This window comes from Schistocerca serialis, chromosome 5 (genome assembly GCF_023864345.2).
Source record: "Schistocerca serialis cubense isolate TAMUIC-IGC-003099 chromosome 5, iqSchSeri2.2, whole genome shotgun sequence".
NCBI classification, from domain to species: domain Eukaryota; kingdom Metazoa; phylum Arthropoda; class Insecta; order Orthoptera; family Acrididae; genus Schistocerca; species Schistocerca serialis.
This window is the reverse complement of record NC_064642.1, coordinates 496,413,925-496,436,965: the sequence shown is the minus strand read 5'-3', so window position 1 is coordinate 496,436,965 and position 23,041 is coordinate 496,413,925. Positions and strand designations below refer to the sequence as shown.

Below are 23,041 nucleotides of genomic sequence, written 5' to 3'. Positions count from 1 at the left end.
TAACGAATGCGTGCGAGCGCGCGCTGCTCCGGTTTCATTAAAACGGAATCCGTTGTCATGTCGAATTTGCGATTCTCGGACCATTCGGCCGTAATTAAAATAGCAAGCGGACCGACGGCAGGCATCACGCTGCCCGCGCCGGCCTCGCCGTGTCACGCTCCCAGACGGATCGCTCCGCTAATGCCGATACTCGTCCGGCTAAAAATCACGCTGTAGCTGCTTTATACATATATATAAACTGTTTCCGAATCTAACGAACGACATCCCTAAATACGCTCGCGGACGACGGATTAATACTTACGGATGCTCAATGGATTCAGTCAACTGGCGATTAAATCGGAGTTTCCATCTAATGTTCTTCCCCCTGTTATTTCTGGCAATAATTTAGGAGGCGATGAGAAAACTTGTCGCGCGTTCATCTAACAGCCGTGTACCGCAAGTCTCTAGAGGAACGGAAGGTTCCAAATGATTGGAAAAGAGCACAGGTAGTTCCAGTTTTCAAGAAGGGTCGTCGAGCAGATGCGCAAAACTATAGGCCTATATCTCTGACATCGATCTTTTGTAGAATTTTAGAACATGTTTTTTGCTCGCGTATCATGTCATTTCCGGAAACCCATCAACTCGCCTTATTTGTTCATGAGACCCAGAAAATATTAGATACAGGCTCCCAGGTAGATGCCATTTTCCTTGAATTCCGGAAGGCGTTCGATACAGTTCCGCACTGTCGCCTGATAAACAAAGTAAGAGCCTACGGAATATCAGACCAGCTGTGTGGCTGGATTGAAGAGTTTTTAGCAAACAGAACACAGCATGTTGTTATCAATGGAGAGACGTCTACAGACGTTAAAGTAACCTCTGGCGTGCCACAGGGGAGTGTTATGGGGCCATTGCTTTTCACGATATATATAAATGACCTAGTAGATAGTGTCGGAAGTTCCATGCGGCTTTTCGCGGATGATGCTGTAGTATACAGAGGAGTTGCAGCATTAGAAAATTGCAGCGAAATGCAGGAAGATCTGCAGCGGATAGGCACTTGGTGCAGGGAGTGGCAACTGACCCTTAACATAGACAAATGTAATGTATTGCGAATACACAGAAAGAACGATCCTTTATTGTATGATTATATGATAGCGGAACAAACACTGGTAGCAGTTACTTCTGTAAAATATCTGCGAGTATGCGTACTGAACGATTTGTAGTGGAACGATCATGTAAAATTAATTGTTGGTAAGACAGGTGCCAGGTTGAGATTCATTGGGAGAGTCCTTAGAAAATGTAGTCCATCAACAAAGGAGGTGGCTTACAAAACTCTCGTTCGACCCTATACTTGAGTATTGCTCATCAATGTGGGATCCGTACCAGGTCGGGTTGACGGAGGAGATAGAGAAGATCCAAACAAGAGCGGCGCGTTTCGTCACAGGGTTATTTGGTAAGCGTGATAGCATTACGGAGATGTTTACCAAACTCAAGTGGCAGACTCTGCAAGAGAGACGCTCTGCATCGCGGTGTAGCTTGCTGTCCAGGTTTCGAGAGGGTGCGTTTCTGGATGAGGTATCGAATATATTGCTTCCCCCTACTTATACCTCCCGAGGAGATCACGAATGTAAAATTAGAGAGATTCGAGCGCGCACGGAGGCTTTCCGGCAGTCGTTCTTTCCGCGAACCATACGCGACTGGAACAGGAAATGGAGGTAATGACAGTGGCACGTAAAGTGCCCTCCGCCACACACCGTTGGGTGGCTTGCGGAGTATAGATGTAGATGAACGAAAGACGGCGGACGGACACTGGTACTGAAGGTTCCAGTATATTTTAAAAAGGATGGGAGATGAGTGTTTAGCATCCCGTTGACAATGAAGTCATTAGAGACGGAGCACATGCTTGGAAGAGTGAATGATGGAGAAGGAAATTAGCCGTGCCCTTTCAAAGGGACCACCCTGGCATTCGTCTTAAGCGATTTATGGAAACTGAACCGTTCTCTTCCTGAATGCAAGTCCAGAGTACTAACTCACTGCGCCACTTCGCTCAGTCAGTAGATATTTGCAAATACTTGCGTTTTATCTTAGAATATCATTACATTTTAAATCGGAAAATAAATTAGTTTTCTAGAAGTGTCGAAACGTAGATCAGATGAGCGGGAACTTCTGAAAACGAAAATGACCTAAAAGAAGTTATAAGTGGTGTGTGTGTGTGTGTGTGTGTGTGTGTGTGTGTGTTTCTAGTGTACATATCATTCAGTGACACAACTATTTTGTAAGTATGGCGGGAAAATAGAGAATGCAAATGTTTTTAAAATTACGTTAAGCTGATGTTCTTGTGATGGGTTAAATGATGTGTCACACTGAATTTTACATTTCTCTCAATAATAAAATGCGCCTCCGCTATAGCAGAAACTCAATTAACTATATACTACGGCTCTGATTTGAATGAATTACGGTAGAATCTGAGTCTGCGTAAATCAGATGCTTTGTGAGATATGACGAACTTGATTAAACTCACGCTGCTCGTAAAACGTTTAGAGGGCTGAATCTGCACTAATTCGAAATTATTTTTGCGCATACAATGTTTTACTAATTAAAACTTCGCAGACACTGTGCTAACGTATAGAGAACGTCAGCAATTAAGAGCAGCAGGACATGCCAGGTACCACTGTTCTGCAACCAACATGTCAAGTGAGGTCTGACGCAAAAGAAATGAGACTATTTCTGTTACTAAAGAGCTTTTCTTGGAAAGTAGAGCAAAAATAAAATTTTTATAGCTCTGTTCAAGCCATAGCGGGTTTCATGTCTTCACTCATCTTTAACTGGCTTAGCATAGTAACACATTAATTATTGTTATGCTCATCTCGACTGCATTTTGAATGCTGCACCTTTTCTCTACAAAACAATTTCTTCAGCTATCACGTTTTATCGAATCGTACATATAATCTAAATTACAGACATGAACGTCTACTGTTATTCTGTACTCTGTAGCTCCTCTCTTTGATATTATAATGTCCGCATCTCGTGGTCGTGCGGTAGCGTTCTCGCTTCCCACGTCCGGGTTCGATTCCCGGCGGGGTCAGGGATTTTCTCTGCCTCGTGATGACTGGGTGTTGTGTTCTGTTCTTAGGTTAGTTAGGTTTAAGTAGTTCTAAGTTCTAGGGGACTGATGACCATAGATGTTAAGTCCCATAGTGCTCAGAGCCATTTGAACCATTTGAAGCCATTTGATATTATAACGGGCGTTCAAAAAGAAACGAGCCGGAGGTATAATTACAGAAACCAGTACCTGTATGTTAGAAGTATTGACCCTGGCTGTTGAGACACTTGTCCCATTGTGACACAAGGCGGGATGGCTGTCTCATAAAATTCCCGGGACTGCGATGTTAACCAGTTCCGCATGTACAGCTGGACGTCGTCGTCCACACTAGTGCAGGACAGGTTATGCTGACGTTCTTCTTCGACCAAGATGGCCCCTGTCTGATTCACTTCCTGCAGCACGGGACAACAGTGAATGCCCAGCGTTATTCGCAAACCTTCACCACCCTTCGCCAAGAGATCAAATAAAAATGACCAGGCGATCTCACCTGTGGGGTCATTCTGCTCCACGACAATGCAAAGTCTCATACGGCCAACACTGTAGCGACACTCCTGCAGAAACTCAAATGGGAAGTTCTCAGCCACCCTCCATACAGTCACAACCTCTCTCCCTGACATTACGCCATTTCTGGCCCCCTTGAAAAGGCTCTGACGGGCAAACGATTCACTTCGGATGACGATGTCCAACTGTACGTACGGAACTGGTTAACATCGCAGCCCCGGGAATTTTATGAGACAGCCATTCACCGCCTTGTGTTACAGTGGGACAAGTGTCTCAACAGCCAGGGTCAATACTTCAAACATACAAGTACTGCTTTCTGTAATTATGCCTGCGGCTCGTTTTTTTTTAACGCCACTTATATGTACATATCCCACAAATTTCTACCTACACTGGTATACTGTTGCAGCGTCCGTCTCCGTAGCATGAGTGGTCAAGCGCGGCTCACTGCCATGCGAGGAACCAGAATTCAATTTCCGATACTGACAGGGAGGGATTTTTTATTTATTTATTTTCGGGCGACTGGTATGTGATGCACTCAGCCACGTGAGGCCAACTGAGGAGCTACTCGGCCGATTAGCTGCAGTTACAAAATCAAGAAATCCGACAACGACCGGGAGAGCGGTGTGCTGATCACATGCGCCTCATACCGCGCCCGATGACGCCATTGGATCGTCCAGGACCTGAATGCGGAATCATGCGTTCGTTTACGCTGGAAATTGTACATGAAGTCAAATAACAGTTTTTGTGTTTGAAAATTACTTCTGAAATTAGTAGCGAGCGATACTGAACTTAATACAGATGATCTAGAATTTAATACAGATGACCTTCAAACTTGACAGAAGTCCGTGTATGAATGAAAAACTGAAGCGACACACTATATTATGTAAGTTAGAACAAAAAGTTGCTACTTGCTGTATTTTGTGAAGAAATGTAATCCACTGACACGGTTTTCAACCACTATTGTCATGAATAAATTAATCAATTTACCATTTGTCGTAGCGTATTAGCGCGTGACGGTTTTCCGATACTGTAGTGGGTCCTTACGTTGTGATAAGGTTCAGCTTGATTGATCAGGTGAATGGCAGCGGATGAGCCGTCTACTGCTGATTTTTTCTATAGCTTCGCCAAAAACTGTAGTGTACTAAAAGTGAACAACGAGATAATTTTAATTTTTTTTCTGTGAAATTCCTCAACTCAGCAACACAGACATTTCAGATGACGCCTTAAGCTTATTGGAATGAGTTTTATCGGCGCTCGAGTATGCCTGAATGATATAAGTTTTCCTGGAGGCAGGGAACTGTGAAACATTACGACCAATTAGGCGAACCCTGCAGATCAAAAATCGGAGAAAACTTTGTCAGTTGCGAGGTTCAATACGAAAAGACCTATGTTGTTGTAGTGCTGAAATGGTGAACATGGAGAAGTAATTTAACAAAGAACTAAACATGAAGAGCGTGTGTGTGTGTGTGTGTGTGTGTGTGTGTGTGTGTGTGTGTGTGCGCGCGCGCAAATAGACTTGTCTGACGAACAGCAGGAAAGGCGAAAGGAACTGTTTTCTCATCTTTACGACGGATTAATGAACTGCCCGGGTGTGGATGAACGTATGGATCTCGCATTAGGAATATGAGCCTACCTAAAACACTTTATCAGTGACACAATATTCAGGTAGCTCAAACACACACTGACTGAATATTCATCTTAATCACCGCCTTTAGTACACCCCATCTTCTTCTCTGATTCTAAAATTCAGATATCCGCTATAAATAGTACTGCATGCATCGGTGCGACCATTACACACGGGAGTCACAGGTAAAGTCACAAAATTGCAGAGCTCCTGCGTAGCCTCACGGAAACAAAGGAAAGATGATTAGCATTCCAAGTCTCGACATCAGGAACGGAGCATAAGCTCAGATTGAAGAAGGATGAGCAAGAAAATCGATCATGTTCTTTTGAAAACAACCACCCCGGCATTAGCTTACGCGATTAAGGGAAATCGCAACAACCTAAATATGAGATCTGCACTGCCGTCCTCCCTAATGTGGGTCCAGCGTCTTATCACTGCGAGACCTAGTTCGGCGCAGAAAACGACATGCAGACATATACTGAGTAGATAAGGGAACGAATGCAGACGTGTGCAGATTAAATGGCTCCCACTAATGAAGTGTTTCGTGAGTAAAATTATTTTCAACATAAAGATAGGTTTTTTTTTTTTGTCTCATACATGTCGAACGACGAAAACCCATCAACTGGCAAGCTCCAGACAGGATCATATTTTGATGAAGATTAAAAGACGGCATCATATATTATGTTCGCATGAACAACTGACGATGTTCTTCCAACAAATGTGTTCATGTACTGTGGCGTTGTACCATTAATCTTCTTCCTTTTCCGTTTTCATTCTCTATTCCAAGGAGCACAGAGGCTGTTTGAGATACGGCTCGTTAAAGAGTGCACTTCTTTTCAGGTAAATGACCTAGCAAGCTGGAAAACAGTACTGATGCATTACAACAACGGCTAAATGCGGCGACCACCAACGTTATTACGGACATCTTACGCGTCATCCTGTCTATTCTGCCGCATACCACGACAAGCAACAATGAGACTTTTCGCTTTCCCTCAGCATACGTGGACGCGTTACCCATCAGAATTCAACCGGTGTAGGAAGAAAACGATACGTTTCTGCACATGAGTTACTATTCAAAATAGTATGCACTCACTTCCTTTTACAAGTACTAGAAGTTTCTGACGGGAATCTCCGAATTATCAAAATCCACATCCGAACAAGGCTATTATTTCTTTCTGGTTGTTCTATTGATATTTACGAGCACCTCGTCTTACGTATATTACTTTAACAAGCAAGTGGATGTTAAATTACATTAAAACATCCCAGTTGATCGGTTCTTATACCACGTAGACAAACTAATCAATCACGTGCAATTTTGCTACCTTTAACAGTGCAATGAGTGCTACAAAAGCCGGTCGGAGTGGCCGTGCGGTTGTAGGCGCTACAGTCTGGAACCGCCCGACCGCTACGGTCGCAGGTTCGAATCCTGCCTCGGGCATGGATGTGTGTGATGTCCATAGGTTAGATAGGTTTAAGTAGTTCTAAGTTCTAGGGGACTGATGACCTCAGAAGTTAAGTCCCATAGTGCTCAGAGCCATTTGAACCATTTTTCTTGCTACAAAAGCCGTACATGAATCGCTATGCTCTGCATAAATCACTAATTTTAGAGTTTTAGGTGGTGACGTCCTTACAATGTCTGCTATTAGCTTGATCAAAAGCAAATCAAAGTTTCACTATTTCTTGCAAGACATTGTCACATTGCCTCCTCGTCTGACCTGCTAACTTCCTGTAATCACTAACCCGAAAACGATTTTGATGCACATATTTACTTCACAGTCCATGAAGACCATACGAAGATTATGATTTTAACATTCCATCAGATAAAGAAATCATTTGAGACAGAGCATAAGCTCTGGGCAAAAAATGGGGAAGGAGCTATATACGCAACTTTGGACGACCGAACGAGGATTTGAACACCGCTTGTCCGAAAGTGAGTCCCATTCGTCAGCACATTGCTCAGACACATTTCGAGACAATTTAGTTAACCAGTAATGTACACAAAACGAGAAAAACTAGGGAAACCTAATACAGTGACGCTGAATCCATATCACATTGCAGTTTCCGTAACATAAATGATGTTTGTTGGTTGGTTGGTTGATTTGTGGGAAGGGACCAAACAGCGAGGTAATCAGTCCCATCGGATTACGGATGGATGGGGAAGGAAGTTGGCCGTGCCCTTTCAAAGGAACCATCCCGGCATTTGCCTGTAGCGTTTTAGGGAAATCACGGAAAACCTAAATGAGGATGGCCGGACGCTGGATTGAACCGTCGTCCTCCCGAATGTGAGTCCAGAGTGCTAACGATTGCGCCACCTCGCTCGGTGATAAATCAGGTACTATTGCCACGGAAAAATGCTGGCTGAGAATATGAAAAAGAATAAATGGAGTTACAACGATAGTCCTTGCTGCAGCGGCCAATAATGGCAAATTCACGGTGATTTTAAATAGGTATCACTCCATATCTACTCGTACATATAAACTCTACAAACCATCTTCAGGTGAGTGGGCACTTGGTGTACCACTGTCGCACCCCCCTTTCCTGTTTTAGTCACGAATGGTAGGCGAAAATAACTCGAATCTCTTTCATATTATCTTCATAGTGTTTTCGCGAGTATACAATAAATTGGTTGACTGTTTTAGGAACGTAGACTCTTGGTGTTTTAACAGTGAACCACACCGTAATGCACAACGTCTCTCTTGCGTCTTCCACTGGAGCTCGCTGTGTATCTCAGTGACGCTTCCGCGCTTATTAAGAGAACGTGTGACGAAATGCGCTGCTCTTCTTTGGATCTTCCCTATTCATTTTATTAGTCCTATGTGGTATGGGTCACAGACTGACGAGTAGTATTCAAGTATCGGTCGAAGGAGACTTATGTAAGCTACCTCATTCGTGGGTGGAGTACACTTTTTGAGGATTCTTCCAATAACCCTCAATCTGGCATCTTCATTACCTGCGATTCGTTTCTGGGGTCGTTCCATTTTAAATCACTCCGCACGCACAGACCCAAATAATTAATGGACGTGACTGTTTCCGGTGATTGTTCGGAAACTGTCTTCAGAAATATTTTTACGGGCTGTACTGAACAGCTTTTATTGACGTTAGTACATCAGTGTACGGGATGATGCATTTCCTAATAAGTCTGTAAGGAAAATATAATTGTTGTAGCGAGGGAATCATCCCTACGGCTTGCGACGATGTTGCCACTTTTCATGATTAATAGTGACCACTTCCTGGAAGATTTACAGAATACATGTGATGTACTGATCCGAATTGTGATAGTCACTCAGACAGCAACAAAACAAAAAGTAACCGTAATTAAATGAAAGAATGACATTCTACTCGAAGAATCCAAGCCTGTTATTAACGGCACTGGGTACCATGTGGTACTGGTAAAAAAAAAAGTATAGTGTGCGCCCCAAGCCCATGACCGTATTATTGGCCTGACTACAGGTAGAGTGCAGCCTCTTTTCGCCGCCGCTCTGGGAGAGGGAGGGAGAGGGAGAGAGAGAGAGAGGGAGAGAGAGAGAGAATGAAGAGGAGGGGTGGGGGGGGGGGGGGTCTCTAACTCCGGCCGCCTTTTACCCACGGGGAAGATCCAGGCTGAATGCACCAAATCCATGAAAACTGCACCCAGTGAAATTTGCGCCCAACCAGATATCTGTGAAATCTGCCCCTAATACCCGCTCACTTTGTGTCACGGCTAACCTGCGCCCGGACCGTCGTAATCACCCCAAACTTCCTGCTCCCCAGGCGTGGACGAACTGCGCCCCCATAGACCTCCTCTACCACAGTAGCCAACTGTCTGTACAAACAGCCTTAGTACCGCTCTAGCTGCCGTAGAGTTGACATCGTGCGACTTGTGTATTTCTGTGTCAATAGTTCCGATACGGAAGTTTCAAAAATCATTCGGGTTAAGCCGTATTGCTACTACTACGAAGTTTATTCTTACTTAGTGAACAGAACGAAAGAAGACGGGATTGTGACGTGGCGCTGTTGAAGACAGAAAGCAAGCCACTGGCTAGGAATGCTTAAAACCTAGAATTCGACGGTGCTTTATTCACTCGAACATCAATGTGGAGCTCCAGATGAAGCTCGGTTCGAAGTCAGGAAAACTTTGAACAAGTCAAAGAAAAGAGAGAGATTTCTGTTTCCAAAATGTATTCAGAGGTGCTACGTAATCGAGAGTATGATTTCGTCACTGAAATGCCCGAGCACCAAGCAACGAAGAGAACTTCATACTATCAGCGGGCAAAATCACGAGGAAATGAGGAAGATCCGCAGACAAGAGAAGAAATTGATCTCAAAGCAGAGTTACTAGCTATGAATGATAGCAACAGTTTTCTGTTACGCGTCGACAAATTAGGGCAATGAATAATAGGTTTTAGCGGAAGAACAGATAAAGAGGCTCTAAGAAGTACACAAAACGTTTTTATAGATGGTACTTTCAAGTGCTCTAGCAAACAGTAATCGCAAATATACATCATTTACGTCGACTTTGGGAGAGCAAATAAGGAGACAAGCATCTATCCATTTGCCTTTGCTTTATATCTAACCAAAAAAACACTTACCGAAATTTGGCGTAAAATCGAAACTTGTAACCGTGACTGTAGACTTCGAATCAGCAGCGATTTCTGCGATTGAAGCTGTACTACCGACAGCCAAAGCACATGGGTGATATTTCCACATGAAAAAGTGTCTCTGGAGAACAGTGGAATATCTAAGACTTACTAATGAATACAAAGAAAAAGAAGTGAAACAACAAATTCGCATGTGTGCTGCTCTGGCGTTTCTATGGTTTGAAGCTGCCTGTGATGGCTGGCTCGAGATACATTCACAGGCACCAGATGTCCCCAGGCTACTTTGTAGATACCACACCACCACCACCACTCCATCTACAGGCCACAAGTGGCCCATCGGGACCATCCGACCGCCGTGTCATCCTCCTACGAGGATGCGAATAGGAGGGGCATGGGGCAGCACACCGCTCTCCCGGTCGTTATGATGGTATTCTTGACCGAAGCCGCTACTATTCGGTCGAGTAGCTCCTCAACTGGCATCACGAGGCTGAGTGCACCCCGAAAAACGGCAACAGCGCATGGTGGCCTGGATGGTCACCCATCCAAGTGCCGACCAAGCCCGACAGCGCTTAACTTCGGTGATCTCACGGGAACCGGTGTAGCCACTGCGGTAAAGCCGTTGCCACTTTGTAGGTAGCTGGTTGGAAAATGAAGAAAGCCCAATCAGTCTTTGGAGTTGCTACAAACGGCACCATCGAACGACCAACGCTGATGACTGGAACCACAAAATTAAAAACATGCTTGTTAAACCAAATCCTGAAATCAATGACGTAACACGGTGTATAAAAAGAGAAGCAGAAAATTCGGAGTGTGCGTTAATGGAGCAGAGCTGTGTATAGAAGGTAAACGAAAATAAACACAATATACATGTAACGGGATGAGAGTTTGGAAAAAAATTAAAAAGTACGAAGAGGATGGTGAGATCAGGGTTTGCTTGAAAGCTATCTTCTACCTACAAAAATCTGACTAAATTTATCAGAAGATGTGTATAGACAGAAAAATGTACAAAATAATAAGTACTTATAAACAAAAAAGAACTTGAAAAAGATATATTGAAGATGCTTATAAGATGATTTTAAACATGCCTAACTGATGCTAATTTAGTTTTGCTATTTATCCTGTTGAAAGCCTGGATAAAGTGTGTTGGAAGTCTGGTTATTTTTAAAAACCTAGATTCAATTCTATGGCCGGCCATACTGAATTTGGCTTCTGTGGTTTCTGAGTTCATTCCAGGCAAATGCTGGAATGGTTCCAAGGAGGCCACGGGTGCTTCCTACCCCTCCTGCAACCACAAATCCGAGCGAAAGCTAAATCTCTAACAATAATAACTGTCGACGAGTCGTAAAACACCAAACGCAAAATTTGTTTTCACCTCGTTGTTATGACGATCAATGAAGATATACTGAGCTAAAATTAAACATATCAGCGAAATTTAAACTTTGTTCCTTGAGTGAAATTGTCATTAACTTTATAAAGCTTCTAAGACACATAAACGTACTTTAATGACGTAAAAATAAGACTCATGAGCTATTTAAATGTTACTGAATGTCTTGGCGATAGTTCTGTGATTAACTTCAAACTTGTACAAGACTACAAAGAATTCCCTACTTCGTTACCTACACACCCATTATTTTACTCTGGTTCAGACTGACGTCTAAACAGTGGCATAGCTAGATAGTTTGGCATCCGGTGCAGCTTTTAATTTGTCACCCCCCGCCGTCCAATTGCCAACCTCACAAAAGCATAAAATACAACATTTGTGACTAAAACGTAACTTAGAATTTCTTCCTTCTTTTTCGGTTGCAAATCTTCAAATTGCCTCATCAGTATCGATATCTTTGGCTAGCCCATTTTTATCGACTAACTACTAAATTAGACAATCGTGCTCGACTTATAGAGGAACAAAGATAATTCTTAATTAATATGACTTTTGAAAAAAAAAGAGTTCTCTTACATAACGCTATCGAAACACAAAGTTAAGAAAAATCTTAGAGCCAAAATAAAGTTGGGAACAGTTTCGGCAAAAAAGAATCTTCTTAGTCGAGAAATTTGCGCGATGAATCTCATGATAAATGTCAAGTGATTTTTGTATAATCGTAGGAAGTTTAGTTTCTGAAGTTTTAATAAAAATGACTAGGATCTCAAACAGTATCTGACATATGTTCCACGGTTTTTCAACATGTATCGATTTCTTGCAGAAACCTGTCGATATTGACCTTCTCAGTTGCAGCGTTCTGTATAGTATGGCTTGAAAATGCGAGTTCTGAAACCTCTAGGTAACATCCATCAGTTCTTCTACCTGCCGCGCAAGGGGTGCGGTAAAGTGGCAGAATTTCTTAAGCGGTACTTGTAACGGGTCCAACTGTGTATGGATGACGTAATGCACAATACGTAACATGAAGTTACGTTTATTTCAGAATGCTTCGTTCCTAAATTACACAAATAAACATAGTTAAACATCTCATTAAAATTACACCAACAACTGGATTCTAAATTACACTGTAGACGTGTATAATAAAATAACTGCAGTATTTTCAGGTTTTGCAAATACTGATCTTCATTATTGGTATTTAAGTTACAGCGACCAAGCTCTTACTTTCATTAAAGATTTTCATTAAATTTTTCAGAGATATAGGATATTTCTAAAATAAACTGAATATTTATGCAGTTCCTACTTTGACTCCATGGATTGAGTACATATTAAGCCGCACTCACACGCACTGAAGGCACACATATCTCGTTCAGTTTCATAGTTTGTTCCAACGTATCACATGCAATAAGACTCACCATTTTGCGAAAAGAGGACAATGACACTTTAGTATCACATCGAAGGCCCCGTTGGCACCATAAAAAAGGGTAACGTAACAAGGGCATTGTATCGCTTCCCGCCTGCTGAATTCAAGCAAACACGCTACCGTAAACTGGAAAAGAGAGCTCTTAAATGCTAATAGAGGACGGCGAGAAGCGTAATAGAGTCACAAGTCTCATCCGCAAGGGTTGATAATGGCATCTTTATTCAAAGAGCAATGAACTACAGCCAGAGTCTGAAATCCGGCGTAAACAAACCTAATGAAAACTCGCACCAATGTCTTCGTCAATAAGTTTGAGAATTAGTCGCAGGTACACTGCTGATTATGCATGCACGTATGCATGGAACAAATGTAAAATTGTCGTGAAGTGTACTACGTGCGTGATTATGCACACTAATAGCATTTACCGCAAGTGTTCGAATTAGAGAGTAGCGCCATCTACATTCTCTATGTAAGAAAATATTACACAGTAGGTTTCTCATTCAAAAATCACATTTGAATGTCGTTTATTTGAGAGAAGTCTGAGTGCGACAGCGGCAAGACCACAGATCCTTGAGGTTCTGCCAAAGGCCTTAGCACGTTGGATACGTCGGTTCCCGTCCGGTAACCGAATTTAAGCAACGTCGGGCCCGGTTAGCACTTGGATGAGAGACCGCCTGAGAACACCGAATGCCGTTGGCTCAGGGACACTTAGGTCGCCGAAATGACGTCCAATTCAGAGACTTGGACCAGGACGTTGAGCTATAAGACAATATTCTTGAGAGTGTGGTTTATCGGTCCCCGATATTGCTCAGCCCATCTATTTGTTTACTTACTGGCTCAGTCAATCGATTTCTACTACACAGCCAGCCTCTCTAAAAATCACTGACGCAGTAAACATAAATTATAACAATGATGTAATGCAATAAAATAGAGTGATGCCTTCTACGCACAGGACAGACAATACTTTACGCCATCGCCGGTGTGATCTCTGTCTCACGCCATGAGAGACTCTCCAGCCGTTGCCCACTTTGGCATGTAGCGACACTGCGATAAGCACCAGATTTGGCCACTGTTCGCCTCCCATGCAAGCGGGCCCGGGTTCGATTCCCGACCGGGTTGGAGATTTTCTCCGCTCAGGGACTGGGTGTTGTGTTGTCGTCATCATCACTTCATCCTCATCACCGGCGCGGAAGTCGCCCAATGTGGCGTCGACTGAAATAAGACTTGCACTTGGCCGCGGAACTTTCCCTGATGGGGCCTCCCGGCCAACGATGCTGTACGCTCATTTCATTTTTGGTCACTGTTTCGGCTTTCCTTTGAAAGCTCATATGTTTACAAAAGTATCGGTGTCACTTCTTAAAGTAATACTTGTCAAGCTTACTTTCTGCCATCTATAATGAGCATTCAGTTGATAATAACTTCAACGTACCTAAATTATGACGAAAGTCATCGTTAAATGTTCTACGCACGCGCTACAGACGGCCGCAACATCGCCCCACCATCCGCCTTTTCACTTGCACAAATCTGTAAGTAAAATATCTGAATACAGGAATGTGTTGAAATATGTTATATTAGCGAGGACTATCACTGGAGATCTTTTACATTCACTTTTACATAGATCGACATTTGAATTGTGACATATCATCTACTAGTTTATAAAATATATAAAATATGTTGGCCTCAGACAAATATGAAGCAACAGTTTTGTAAATTGCGTAATTGTTTACAAGAAATCTACATCTACATCCATCTACATCCATACTCCGCAAACTTCCTGACGGTGTGTGGCGGAGGGTACCTTGAGTACCTCTATCGGTTCTCCCTCCTATTCCAGTCTCTTATTGTTCGTGGAAAGAAGGATTGTCGGTATGCCTCTGTGTGGGCTCTAATCTCTCTGATTTTATCCTCATGGTCTCTTCGCGAGATGTACGTAGGAGGGAGTAATGTACTGCTTGACTCCTCGGTGAAGGTATGTTCTCGAAACTTCAACAAAAGCCCGTACCGAGCTACTGAGCGTCTCTCCTGAAGAGTCTTCCACTGGAGTTTATCTATCATCTCCGTAACGCTTTCGCGATTACTAAATGATCCTGTAACGAAGCGCGCTGCTCTCCGTTGGATCTTCTCTATCTCTTCTATCAACCCTATCTGGTACGGATCCCACACTGCTGAGCAGTATTCAAATAGTGGGCGAACAAGCGCACTGTAACCTACATCCTTTGTTTTCGGATTGCATTTCCTTAGGATTCTTCCAATGAATCTCAGTCTGACATCTGCTTTACCGACGATCAACTTTATATGATCATTCCATTTTAAATCACTCCTACTGCGTACTCCCAGATAATTTATGGAATTAACTGCTTCCAGTTGCTGACCTGCTATTTTGTAGCTAAATGATAAGGGATCTATCTTTCTATGTATTCGCAGCACATTAAACTTGACTACATTGAGATTCAATTGCTATTCCCTGCACCATGCGTCAATTCGCTGAACTGGTTAATGCTACTTCTTGTTTTCCAAGTTCAAATGGTTCAAATGGCTCTGAGCACTATGGGACTCAACTGCTGAGATCATTAGTCCCCTTGAACTTAGAACTAGTTAAACCTAACTAACCTAAGGACATCACACACATTCATGCCCGAGGCAGGATTCGAACCTGCGACCGTAGCAGTCTCGCGGTTCCCGACTGCAGCGCCAGAACCGCGCGGCCACTTCGGCCGGCCTTTTCCAAGTTCCTGGGGTCAGCGTCCCTGCCGTATCACTAGAGAAAGATGGACGACGATCTAGCGCCGACCCACAGCCTAGTATCACTGTCATAAAGTAGTTGAGAAACATTTCCTGAGGGCCAGAAAAATGGAGCAGAGAAACAATTTCGACTCGCGTAGGATTCTTGGCGCACTGACGTATTTGCCAGCACCAAGCAGGGGGAGGCAGGCCGGCGGCGTCCAGCACATGAATGGGACTCCCTTGCCGATCTGGGCCAGGCTCGCCGGCGGGGCGCAGTTGTATCCGGCTGTCGCGGCCGGCGGGGGAGTGCGGGGGCGTCGGCCGCTACGGCGGCGGCTGCGGGACGTCGCATTGCAGATGAGCCGAGCTTTCCGCCGCCGCCGCCGCCGCCCATTACCGTAATTGCAGCCGCAGGACGCGTCGCGACGCCACGGTCCAGGCGCAGCCGCGCATTCACGCCCCTCCCACGCCAGCCAGCCAGCCAGCCAGCCCTCTGGCACGCGAGCCGCAACCACTCCTCCTGCTCGGGCCGGCGAAACCCAAGCGAATACATACAACTTTTAGTCGCACAACTGTTCATTTCTGCATGGAAATGAGATGGGGCACTATGTGTGTGTACTCACCCTCTACGTGACAGTCGCTCGACAGAAAAGTCGTGTAGCTCCACATACTCTACACTCAAACATAATGAGGTATCTCGAATAGAATGACCTCTTCCTTGCAGAATTGCATGGATTCCAAGAACAACGGTCGTGTGAAACCCAACTCGCACTTTTCTGACATCCTAAAAGAAATAGACTAAGGCAGTCAGCCAGGTGCAGAATTTCTTGACTTCCGAAAAGTGTTGCAATCAGTACCACACTACGCGCAAGTACGACCATGTGGGGTATCACGCGAAATTTGCGACTGGACTTAGTATTTCTTTGCACAGAGGGCGCAGCATGTTACCTTGGATGGAAGTCATCGACAGATGTAGAAGTAACTCCAGGTGTGCCCCTCGGAAGTATGTTGGGACCCTTACTGTTCATGTTGTACATTGGCAATCTTGCAAAAAATATTAACAATAACTCAGACTTTTCGTAAATAATGCCGTTATCTATAATGGAGTAATGTATGAAAAAGCTGCACAAACTTTCTTTCAGATCTTGAAAAGATTTCGAAATGGTGCAGATATTACGAATTTGATTTCAGTGATCAAAAATTTAAAACTGTGCTCAATACAAAATGGTTCAAATGGCTCTATGCACTATGGGACTAAACATCTGAGGTCCTCAGTGCCCTACACTAGGAACTACTTAAACCTAACTAACGTAAGGACATCACACGCATCCATGCCCGAGGCAGTATTCGAACCTGCGACCGTAGCAGCAGCGCGATTCCGCACTGAAGCGCCTACATCCGCTCGGTCACAGCGGCCGGCACTCAACACAAGGCCGGCCGGGGTGGCCGAGTGGTTCTAGGCGCTACAGTCTGGAACCGTTCGACCCCTACGGTCGCAGGTTCGAATCTTGCCTCGGGCATGGCCGTATGTGATGTCCTTAGGTTAGTTAGCTTTAAGTAGTTCTACGTTCTAGAGGACTGATGACCTCAGTAGTTAAGTTCCATAGTGCTCAGAGCCATTTGAACTCAACACAAAATTATAAGAATACAGACTTCTATGACCACATTATCAAAGAGTCACAACTGGAATCAGTCACCTCACACAAATACCTGAGTGCAACAATTTCTTGGGATATGAAATGACACGTTCACATACGTTCAGTCGTAGGTACAGCTGATGGGTAGATTCCAGTTCATTGATAGGATACTAGAAAAACGCAATCAGTCGACAAAGCACACGTGCGACCCATCCTGGAATACTGCCCAAGCATATGGGACCCATAGCAAGTAGGACTAACATGGGACATTGAACGTATGGAAAGGTCAGCACGAACGGTCACATGTTTGTTTGACCCACACGAGAGCATCACGGAGATATGAAAAAATTGAACTGGCGGACGCTGATGATATGCGCAAAGTATTTCGTGAAATGTTACAAATTTTCAAGAACGACTTTTAAGCGAGGAATCTAGGAATATACTAAAACCCCTCTACATATCGCTCCCGTAGGGACTGCAAAGACAGGATTAATTACAGCGCGAAGAGGCGCTTAAGTAATCATTCTTTCCTCGCTCCAGATGTGAATGGATCGGGTATAAGCCCTAATAAGTGATACAACGGGAAGTACCGAGATGTAAATGCAGTCAAGAACGATCATAAAACCTCGTCGACGGTCTCTTGACCGGACTGCAACCAAACAGTTGCACAATTATAGGCTGAAAGCCATTAGTACATCACTGTCCGTTGGCGAGAGCATATACTCGACTGCAACGTGTATCTCGCGGAAAAGGCATGAAGGTACTATGAGACGGATTCGAGCTCACATGGAGCGTTATTACCTATCGTTGGTCCCGTGTATTATTCGCGACAGGAAAAGGCAAAGGGGGAAGTACATTTGTAATTAATTAATGAATTCGTTCCTTAACTCTAAGTAACTGGGTTGTGAGCATGAAGTCGCTGATTCGAATCTCTCTAGCAGCATACGTCTACGTATATTGGCAAATGGAAAAATTAATGAACAAACATTGAGAATTATTTTAACAAAAACGTCATCCTTTTATTTTTTATTACTATTCACATGAAAATGCGAATATTACAATAAATTAAAATTTGTCACAAAAATGCGACACGTAAGATAGAATACCAAATACAATTTTTATTTCTAGATACTGAATAGTGTTACTGATGCCATATTTTTTTTCAATTGTTATTCAAATTAATGTTCCATACTTCTTAATCGAAATTTCCATTTCTTACTAACACGGAATTTGAATAAGATAGTAAAAAAAGATAAGATACCAGCAAATTTCGAACCAGCGACTTTTACAAACCTATTACGTTACAAACTAAACTGCCGACGAACACCTGATAGGAAATATCTACGGAAACTACTTGCATGCAGAGCTTTCCAACTAAACATTTTAGTCTAGCTGAAATCACGAGGCTCTTCAATTTCGATTCAACATTTTAGTCGACGTAGCAGCCGAATGTATGCGTCCGTTAGAAGACAGCCGAGTGATACTGGAATTATTCACAGTGCTGGCAAGCCGTTCTACACAAATGGATTGGTTTCAAGAATGGAATCATCGCTCTGGCTAAAATTGGCGCGCAGCTGTTGTACTTCAGACTGGACGCCGTACCACACGATTCTGTTATTTACGATCCGAACCCCAGCAGAAACATTGCGCAACATCTCTGCAGACGGAATACTGTGCAGCAGCCAGGAAACCGCGTGCATATTTAAGGCGTTTCAAAGGAGGAACTAACTTACTGTTGATTTCAGCTGCTGCGTCAGTCATCGAACTCGCCGATTTTTACGGCTACTACAGACTCTTCCATCCTCTATCATGCCCAGATATCGTTTTACATTTTAAAATACTAGGCTCGCATCCTACACAGCCGTACAGGCCACCATCACGGCATTCCAGAATCGATTTTCACTCAGCAGAGGAGTGTACTCTTGTTCTCAAACTTACCAGTTGCCCGAGTGTTCAACGATTTTATAAACTGTTCATTGCGTCAGTAAGACTTTTGACCTGTTGTTTGCTGACATTGGACTATTTGTAGACACCATTACAAATAACTCCCGACACTCGCATCACTGCAACAACTTACGTAACAGTGTGCCTCTGTCACACGTATCCTCCCAATCTGCTATTACCAGTCTTTCGTACAACTGACTGAATGAACGTACTATGGTGAAAATGGGTCTTGAAATAAAACCGTTTATGAGTAACACTGGGTTTATTATGTCTTAATTTTATGATGAAGTCTCCTACGTCAATCTAAAGTTCCAATCACAGCACATCAACATGCACAGTATTTACGTTTCCACTTGAGTTAGCCATTATCTTTTAAGATTTCTTTCCGTCGCGGTAGAAAACAAAAAAAAACAAAAAAACTGCTCCATGTTGCACAGTGCTACTGATAGACTTCGCGCTCTTATTCGCAAAGTTTCAGCGCCCCGACTCGAACTTGTTCACTCTATAAGCCGACCCCGCAGTCGAACTGCTTACGCTCACCCCGCTTCTTAGCTGACGAGGTATCTAGAGCCACCTGTGATCTTTGGCGCAGCATAGATCTGTAAGGGTACGCTTTGATACAGTGTAGCGGAATCGATACCTGTATCCTTAAAAACTTCCTGGCAGATTAAAAAACTGTGTACCCTACCGGCATTCTTACATAGGAACTTGTCTTTCGTGGACGATGGTCTGACCAACTAAGCTGTCAAGCCACGACTCATGGCCCACCCTCACAGCTTCAACTCTGACAGTACCACTCTATTACTTTCCAAACATTACAGAAGTTCACCTCTATACATAGTTGGACATGCAGTCTGGCAAGAATCTGTGAGGGCAGGTCGTGAGTAGTGTCCAGATAGTTCAGTCAGTAAGAGCACCGCCGACGAAAGCAAGGTTCTGGGCTTTTGTCCAGATCAGGCAAATCTCTCGGAAAGTTTGGAACTTCGTTCTGCCAATATGAACCATATACGGGGTGAAGGAAAAATGCCACAATTGGTGGCCGGAGTGTTATTTCTCGTTTTAGTTCGAGAAAAAATCGTATCTAGTACCGCTAATAGGTCTAACAGAAATGCGATTTTAAAAAACGAGGCTCTACCAACGCTATAAGTGCGTGCAGCGTGGCGAAGAACAAGTAGCATGAACTCTGCGCTCTGCCGGAGCTGTCCCATTACCTCAGTGAGACGAGGCAGTGCCGCGAGGGACGGATATGCAGACTCGTCAGTGTTAAGAGTCGAGTTCGTGCTAAACTTTCTTTCAGTTAAAGCATCAAAGTGTATCCAATTTACACCTCCACAATCCGGCATCTTGCGTGTTTCCTTTTGTTTCTGCCGTCTTTATTTAAACATTAAGACATTACATGAACTTCTTACTGACGTAAACGACCGCTTTGTTTCGTCCATGACGCAAATAAAGCCAATGGAAAATAATACTGGATCAGTAACATCGTCTGTATTCAATGAGGTACAAAAACCACAACTAGTAGGCTATACTAGACTGCACATTATGCTATGCACAATAATTCCGTTCTATACGTTTCACGTCCAGGCTTATCTTCACAGAGTTAGTACGTAAAAGTACGAGCAACGTTCGCTTTAGACGAGTGCAAAGCGAGCATCTTGCGCCGGCCGCGTGACCGAGTGGTTCTATGCGCTTCAGTCCGGAACCGCGCGATTGCTACGGTCGCAGGTTCGAATCATGCCTCTGGCATTACTGTATGTGATGTCGTTAGGTTAGTTAGGTTTAAGTAGTTCTAAGTTCTAGGGGACTGATGACCTCAGATGTTAAGTCCCATTGTGCTCATAGCCATTTGAACTATTTGAGCGCCTTGCATTTGAAAACACTTCGCCACTCGCCAGATCGTACTTCGCTGGACTGTGCATCACACCTGCTTGCAGTATTCCCGAGGCGGCATGCACGGGAGCTATAAGGTCGTGTACGTCCATAGGTGGAGTACTATAAAACTTATTTTTGTGTCCCCCACAAACAAAAATCTAGTGCATTAAGGCCCGGGGAACGTGGAGCCCAGAACATTGGACCTCGACGCCAATTCATTTATCTGGAAACGCTTCACTTAAACAGTTACGCACGTTTATTCCGACGAGCGGTCTAAGGGGCTGCAGTCATGGACTGTGCGGCTGGTCCCGGCGGAGGTTCGAGTCCTCCCTCGGGCATGGGTGTGTGTGTTTGTCGTTAGGATACTTTAGGTTAGGTAGTGTGTAAACTTTGGGACTGATGACCTTAGCAGTTAAGTCCCATAAGATTTCTTACACATTTCATTTCGTTAATTCCGAAGTGTGCCGGCGCACCACCATGATCAAACTATAGCTGTCGCCGAGTACCAAGCGGAATGTTTCGTAACGCGTCAAGCAAAGTACCGCACAGAAACACATGATGCAGGGGCGCATTCAACTTGTCCGGCTATAGGTAAGGCCCCGAAAGCAATCATTCCTCATTCCAGCCCACACGGTTAAGCCCAAGCATGCCTGAAAGCCACGTTCACGGGTGACATGGGGGTTGTGTTCCGACCAATAATGGCTGTTGCGGAGTTTGAAAACATCTTCATTAGTGAAGCTATATTCTTCAAATCATATCGCGTTATTTATAAAATGTTCGTTACCTTCCACTTGGTGCAAATACCATTCATACAACTGCACTCGTCGAATGCCGTCTTCTGGCCGCTGGTGTTGGGTTAACGTGTAATGACATGGATGCAGTTCTTCGTCGTGCAACAATTTAACAACCAGTCTTAGATATACGGAACTGCCTTGCAATATCACAGGTATTTCTCTGAGCTAGTTTGTGAACGATTTCAACAATCGCGTCCTCTGTTAGTGGAGAACGGCTAGTCCTTGGACGACCTCTATCCGTTACTTGTGGACGAAGATTACCGGTTTCCCGAAGGCGTTGCTTCAGGCATGGCGCCTTTGGGGGCACAGTGCCGCATGCTTAACGAGCAGAAGCAGCAGCAGCAGCCTGCGTGTCGGTTGTATCCAGCACCAATAGCATATCGACGTATTCATCGTTTGTGTACTGCATCAGGGAGGCGCCCTGCATGAACGTGACAGGACCAGTTATGATTGTGCTCTGTGCGGTTAGAAGACAGTTTGCATCCAGTTTAGAGGATAACACTGTCATGTGACGAAATGATGTCCAGCTTAGAATCGATGAAAACTAGGGAACGGGTGTCTAACAAATAGGAACCTGACGAGGATTCGAAGGATAGCCCCGTGGTGGATGTGGATTAGATGTCCTAGCCGTCGACTCAGTGAACTAAGACGGCTGGCACACTAATGTGGGATGATACACATTTCTCTGCACATTTCAATGCACTGCAAGGAGTGACAGTGTTGCCGGGTCCTCATTTCCATAAATGTGTTTTCAAAATGCACCCGATATGATTTTATCGATAAAATTTTGTTTTGAATCTAGATGAGGAAACCCAAGCCGTCCCCCTAAAGCGCTATTTTTTTTTCTTCGGCTGGTATATGCTTCACGCATGTATTTACTTACTGCGATTTATTCCATTCACAATCAAAAACCCCAGCCAGAATCGAGGCGAGTTTGGACCCGGTAGATCATCTTGCAGTCTATGGTGACGCTCCGAAACAACATAGGATGGTCGTAGCAAATACTAAATACGGAGCAACGAGGTCTCGTGAGACGAGGAGGTCTGTAAGCGGAATGTGAAATAGAGGAATAGAAAGCTATCAATATAGGCTATAGTCAAGAAAAAGGAAACCAATGAGGAAGCAGCGGTCGTACTATGAAGGAATATTCATGAGCGAGTCAAAACACTGGGAAGAATGATACACTCACTGTCCAAGCACCTTAGTGTGACCACGTGTCAAAAGTCTCAGTAGCCACCTTTTGCCATGCGCACCGCTGAGAGGCGTGCAGGAAGAGAGTCAATGAGGTTCAAAAATGGCTCTGAGTACTATGTGACTTAACTTCAGAGGTCATCAGTCCCCTAGAAGTTAGAACTACTTAAATCTAACTAACCTAAGGACATCACACACATCCATGCCCGAGGCAGGATTCGAACCTGCGACCGTAGCGGTCGGACGGTTCCAGACTGTAGCGCCTAGAACCGCTCGGCCACCCCGACAGGCAGAGTTAATGAGGTT

At 44.1% G+C, this 23,041-nt stretch overlaps 1 protein-coding gene and 1 pseudogene across 1 annotated transcript in view; both read right to left on the bottom strand.

Moving 5' to 3' along the window:
- The window catches only part of LOC126482030 (multiple PDZ domain protein), a 1,476,438-nt gene that overhangs the window by 857,571 nt on the left and 595,826 nt on the right, over positions 1 to 23,041 (bottom strand). The gene's annotated exons all lie outside the window — the stretch shown is intronic.
- Positions 10,288 to 10,405, bottom strand: LOC126482702 (5S ribosomal RNA; annotated as a pseudogene).